Source organism: Solanum dulcamara, chromosome 4 (genome assembly GCF_947179165.1).
Source record: "Solanum dulcamara chromosome 4, daSolDulc1.2, whole genome shotgun sequence".
NCBI lineage: Eukaryota > Viridiplantae > Streptophyta > Magnoliopsida > Solanales > Solanaceae > Solanum > Solanum dulcamara.
In genome coordinates this window covers 23,018,974-23,025,207 of record NC_077240.1, presented here as the reverse complement: position 1 = coordinate 23,025,207, position 6,234 = coordinate 23,018,974, and the positions used below count along the sequence as shown (strand labels likewise).

The 6,234-nt window shown below is 37.3% G+C and overlaps 1 long non-coding RNA gene across 1 annotated transcript; it reads left to right on the top strand.

Moving 5' to 3' along the window:
* The first annotated feature begins 3,056 nt into the window (after window positions 1-3,056).
* Window positions 3,057-6,031, top strand: LOC129884861 (uncharacterized). The gene is made up of 3 exons (XR_008765991.1): window positions 3,057-3,254; window positions 3,870-4,815; window positions 5,892-6,031. It is a non-coding gene; the product is annotated as an uncharacterized LOC129884861 (long non-coding RNA).
* The last annotated feature ends 203 nt before the right edge of the window (window positions 6,032-6,234 follow it).

Genomic DNA, 6,234 nt, shown 5'->3' with positions numbered 1-6,234 from the left:
ATTAAAACCAAACACCCAAAAAAAAAAAAAAGAATGTTTGGCTCCACTTATTATTGTAATTTTTGTAAAAGTTTTTGTTGGCTCCACTTATATATTAGTAGTAATTATGTGTGTGTACGACATTAATACTGCAAAACTCTAATCACAGATATGCAAGAAAATCTAATGAGTAATTATTTGAGAGTTGGAATAATTTAGTTGTGATGGTTGAATTGACATGTGTTATTAGATTAGATCATTCATTATTTGATTTAATCATTATATTATATAGTGGAAAATGACATTACAAGTTTGGTAAATCCACTCTGGATAAATTCAAAAAATTAATCCAGCCAATTAGAGTTTGACAACATAATACATGACTTGGGAGGGGGGGGGGGGGGTTAAGGATGTAAAAATAGAAAAAAATTCCTAACATTCTAAAAAGTGGAGAATATATATACTGGAGCCAGCTACAAAAAAAATTATAACAAGTGAAAGCCAACATCCTTTCAAAAAACAGGATTTTTAGGGTTAAATCAAATATTGGGTTTTGGTTTTATTGGTTGTTAAATGTTTCTCCATTTTCATATAGTGTAAGTAAAATTTATTATTTTTGTCCAAAATTAATTGACCTAAAAGCACGTTCTTTAATTTTAGGTAACGATCTAGCCCATCGCTATCTAAAAATATATGCGATAATGTATATGAATTTCATTCATCATAAGGTTAGGATCAATACATTGGTATGTGAGTACATTAGTTGTGCATTAAGGTCGTGCTATGCTCCTATCTCAAAGTTGAGCTGAAAGTGTCTTTTCGATTTAGTTTTGGACTTAAGTTCAAACTAAGATCTACTTCAAACTACCATATCTCTTAGCCTATAATGAATTAAGTGGCCCATGACCTATTAAATTAAAGGTCTATGAGTCTTCTTTCTAACTCCACTAAATTTGCCTGATTTAGAGTTCAGAGTAAAAAGTTATGCCCATTTTACTAAGCATTATCTGTGCTGAAGACGCTGTGACAGGAATTAGGCCGCTGTGGTGGGACCGACAAAGTGGGATGGTCCCCCTGTGGTGGGACAGACGGAATTTAAAGTTGGAAAAAACTCCAAAATGGTTTATTTCATTCCCATTTCGTTCTTGAAAAACCAGAAGCGACCTGGGCTGATTTTCTACTGGTTTTCACTCCAATTTGTGCTAAAGCTAAGTAATTTACTCCCTAAACTTGTAATCTGATTCCTAGAACCAATAATTGTTGGTGGGTGATCATTGAGGGAGGGTTTTGGCTTGAAACTAATGGAGCAAAACCCTAGATTGGGTGGAAAAATTATGAGTTTGGCTTAGGATTTGGGATTTACATATAATTTGGAAATATTTAGGCCATTTGTGATTGATTTTGTATTATACTTTTATTTTAGATCAAGAACAAGCTAAGTTTCACTAAAGGAGTCAAAGTTCGCGATCAGACTTCTGTAGCAGGTGGTTGGCGCCTAGATAGGCTAGGTTTCGCAATTGAATAGTTATAAATCTGTTCCCATTGCATAATGTATCGTAAATTGATGGGAGATTTCATGTTTAGGCCTTCGGATATGAAGTATGGATGGTTCAATATGTTGTTATTGTTGTTTATGGTAGGAATGTACTGTGGGTTATGATTATGTTGTGACTAGTGATGATAGTCTAGTTCTTGATTGTTAACCTTAATACTTCTTGTTGATATGGTTGATGATCCTTGTAGAGTTAATGTTTAAGGAAATTTTTGGGTTAGAGTGAGATTCTGAGACTTGTGATAATCAATGGGGGGTGCAGTATGTGGCTATTCATCCATATATATATATATATATATATATGTGTGTGTGTGTGTGTGTGTGTGTTCATAGTGACAGTTCCATATGAAATGATTGAGTAATGCGCGTTTATGCAATAAGATGAAATAAAACTAATAAAATGACTATTTGTGAACAATTACATGCAATGAGCCTGATTACTTGATTGTGCAAGTATGTGAACTATTCGTTGTGGACTGTGATTATGCATTATGATTATGATATTGTATCGGGTGTCGCATTCCGACACGTATATTGGATCGGGTGTCACATTTCGACATATATATTGGATTGGGTATCGCATTTCGACACATATATTAGATCGGATATCATATTCCAACATATTTTAAACATTGGATCGAGTGCCCCACCGACATACTAATAGTTTGGGTATGGGTTCCATGAGAGAACCATTGTGTGGTTATCATCTGTAAATTGATCTTGACTATCTGTGTGATTATAGAGAAACTGACTTGATGATAATTGAGCATGCCCATTCTGTGTAATAATTGATATGAAAGGACCGAAGGTCCAAGTGTTGCCATGTTAATAGTTGTAATTGAGATTTACCCGGTGAAACTGTATATTGCTCTTTAAATGGTAAATTGGTAATGTGTTTCTATATATATGCATGTTCAGATTATGTTATGGTTGATAGATAAATCCGTATCTGTTACGCCCCACACTTTTAAACTTGGAATGTCTCCTAAGTTCCTTAGACATTATCATAAGAGCCGGATAAGCTATGACGCTATCAAATGATTCTAAGGAAGGGAGGGATGTTATATCCCGCACTTTTGGGCATTCGGAAAGAAAGAAAAAATTTGATTTGCAAGGAATGACGTTGTGATTTATTTGATTTATTCTAGTTTGTACCGGTATGATGTTCATGGAAAAAATTGATGTGGAAATACGGAGGAAGGCCGAGGGTAAAATTGGGAATTTTGGAGAGTAGTTTGTGAATTAAAAAAAGAGAGAAGACTTGTAGCTTTTGGGCTTAAATAATAATAATTGCAATAAGGTAGTTTGGGCTCTCATAATAATAATAGTAATAGAAGAATTGAGGCCCAACACAAGAAAAGGCCCAAGTCTTAGAAAGTTAGCTCATTAATTAAGTGGCATATATATATGTTTTATGACTTATTTCCCTCATCCTTATCCCATAAGTCATTTTCTTCAAGAGAGTTCAAGAAGAGAGAAGAAGAAAAAGAAACCTTGAGCTAGAGAGAGAGAGCTCGGATTTGAGAGGAAAAAACTAGGTACATTCCAATTTCGCTCTGTAAATTAGTTATTTAAGATATCCTACAGTGGTATAACGGTGTTTAATAACCTAAAAATCCATTTTGGAGCAGCAAGAACAAGCTGCAATCAGTCCACAACTTTCAGCACGCTAAAGAGGTTTCTGAGGCGCAATTTTGACTAGTTTTGGCCAATTTCGGGTAAGGTAAGGTTTCTCCTTTAAATTTGGACTTTATGGGATTGTTTTAAAGTGTTTTATGTACCTTATATACTGCTGAAAGTATAAAAAAATTGTGGATATGCTCAGCGAAAGAAACAACCTAAATTGAAGTCGTCATAGTTAAATTATAGTCGAAGTGAGGCGTTGTGTGTTTGGAGGCGGCTGCTGGTTGTGTGGTGTGTGTTGCAGGGACTAAATGGGTTCTAAAAGAGTTGGGGGAGCTACTGGTTGCATTCACACGACCCCCGCTTCGTACGGTTAAAGATTTTGCAAAATGGAAACTAGAAACCTTATTTTGGTATCGTAGTTTCGAGCGAGTCATTTGGAGTTTATATTGCGTAATGTTGCCATGTTATATATATATATATATGAGCTGTTGGTTATGTTGTTGGTTGGATGTAGGTATTAAGGACGTAATTGGAGATTCGAATAGGGCACATTATAGGGGAGCTGATGTCCGATTTCCATTAACTTCTTAACTAGTTAAGGAACTAGTCGAGAATGCGAGCGAGGGGATGAGTTCTATGAATACTCGTGTGTAACCTAAGGCGTTGAAAAGTCTAAGATTGTTAATACTCGTATTGCTTTTGTGTTACCTAGGTTCAAAGGACGACGAGGCGAACGGGATAAAGAGTAACCCGTAAGAGGTATGTAAGGCCTAGTCTTTCTCTTCTTTTGGCATGTCTTAGAGGCAAGTAAAAGGTGATATGATCTCTGAAATAATTTCATTTCTAAGTGTCTCTTATTCACTTCTGGATGATGAACTACTTTCCTAGAACTTTCTATATGTTAAGGAAGTAATGAATGTACAGACTCCTAGTCTTAAAGACTATAGGATGATAAGTGCTTCCGATTTAATAAGTGGCTAGTATTACTTTAGTACATGCCTAGGATCCCTGAGATTCTAATTGATGCAGCCCCGAATGGCAACTAGAAGACACGTGAGGTGATCACATTACTATTATGATCCTCAGACGCTAGCTTATTCTTCTTATACGGTCGAGTCTCCAATAATGATTTAAACTGCATATAGTTGCTCACTACTCTACTCATGTATACGGTAACACATCTTTCTCCAAGTCCCAGGCCGGCTACAGATTCGTGCTTAATCTCACTGCATTGTTCACCGAGTCCCTCACTAAAGGGTCGGGTACGTATGTATATATATGATGATGTGATGTAATAAGATGGTGATGGCGCCGGACCTATGATGGTCCTACAGGTATGCTTCACTGGTTCCCTGAAAGGGCCGGCTATATTGTATAATTTCAGCATGCATGTTTATGATTCCCAGGATTCAGGTACAAGTTCCTTATATGACATTTTATTCCCTGCTTCTCTGTTTCAGATATGTTTCCAGCTATGTTATGCTATATTATGTTTTACATACTTAATACATATATCGTACTGTCCCCCTTTTTTCGGGGGGGGGGGGGGAGGCTGCATTCATGCCTGCAGGTACATATACACAGTTTGGGGATCCGCCAGCATAGGAGTCCCACTCAGCGGTCCGGAAGTGCTCCATTGTGCTGGAGCCTGATTTTGGGTACTAAATCTTATTGTATATATTGGTTTTGCTCACGGATACGGCGTGGGCCCTGTCCCGCCTTATGTTACTATTTTTTTACTCTTAGAGGTTTGTGGATACGGATGTGGGTTGTATGTGTACGTGAGTTGTTTGTGAGTTGTGTATGAGTTGTATATGAGTTGTATATGAGTGGTATATGAGTTGAATATGTACTGATGTGACATGATTTGGGGCATTCCTTGTATCGTGGCGGCCTTGTCGGCTCGCGTATATGCGTATTATGGAACAACCCTTTACATTACTACAGCCTCGTCAGCTTGTATGTTTTCTTACCTGTTGATGCATTTTGAGTATAAATAGGAGACGGGTTATGTATAGTTGGCAGGGGTATACGTGTGTGTCTAGTTCGGGCACCCGTCACGGCCTATGGGGTTGGATCATGACAGTATCGTAGGTCTGAGGCAATGGTAAACAAGCGGAGAGCAGTTGATGTGTGATTTAATAAGATGACTTAGAGTCAGATATTGATGGTGTCCTGTTGGTATATGTGAAAAAAGGGATTGGGAGGAGAATTCAGAGTACCTGTCTGCTGCTAGGACGCTCTGACAGGAGGAATCCCGTTGTGGCGAGGCCGCCAGAACGGGTTAGGTTCCGCCATAGTGGGCCAGTACGGTTATGAGGTAAGACTTAGTTTACTTAAATGCTTACCCCTTCCAAGTGAGATATTAATTATTTTAGGGCAAGGTATTGGTGTGAAAGTTTAAGGTAATAAACTTGTTAGATAGAGTTAGTTGTGACCTGTAGTTTGGAAACTCCTCTATGTGATAGAAGGTTTAGGCTTATTTTGTATTAAAGTTGGCAGCGGACCAACTAAAAGGGATGAGAGTTAGGCTTGAACGAATTTAATGAGGTTATCAAGAATAGTAAGAGTTGCGCATAAAGGTTTGGCGGTGTATTTCTTAAGAGCATGTTTTCTTCTCGTTGATTTCTTTATATTATGCGGTGGGTATCGAGTTGACCGATGATGCCTACCAGTATGTGTTATTTATACTGATACTACTCTTGTTATACCACTTGGCATGGTGTAATTGCAGGGTCAGTGATGTTTCTTAGGTGAAGATGAAGATGATTCTCCAACAGCTTCTACTCTTCCTTCTTTATGGTGAGAGTTGTGTCATTACTTTATTTATACTCTGTATCTTTAGAAGCTCTTATACCTGTTTAGACTTGTATTCTTGGGGGTGTTAGTATGTTTCTAGTAATAAAATTTAGAGTTTTAAAATTTTCAATTATGGTGTATTCCTGACTTTTTAGGTTGGTATCTAGCAATTGTTAAATTTTCGCATGTTATTTCTATAAGGGTTCTCCTATCTAGGTATTAGAGTAGGTGTCCGCACGGCCTGGTGAATTTGGATCGTGATATTTTATTTTCACTTA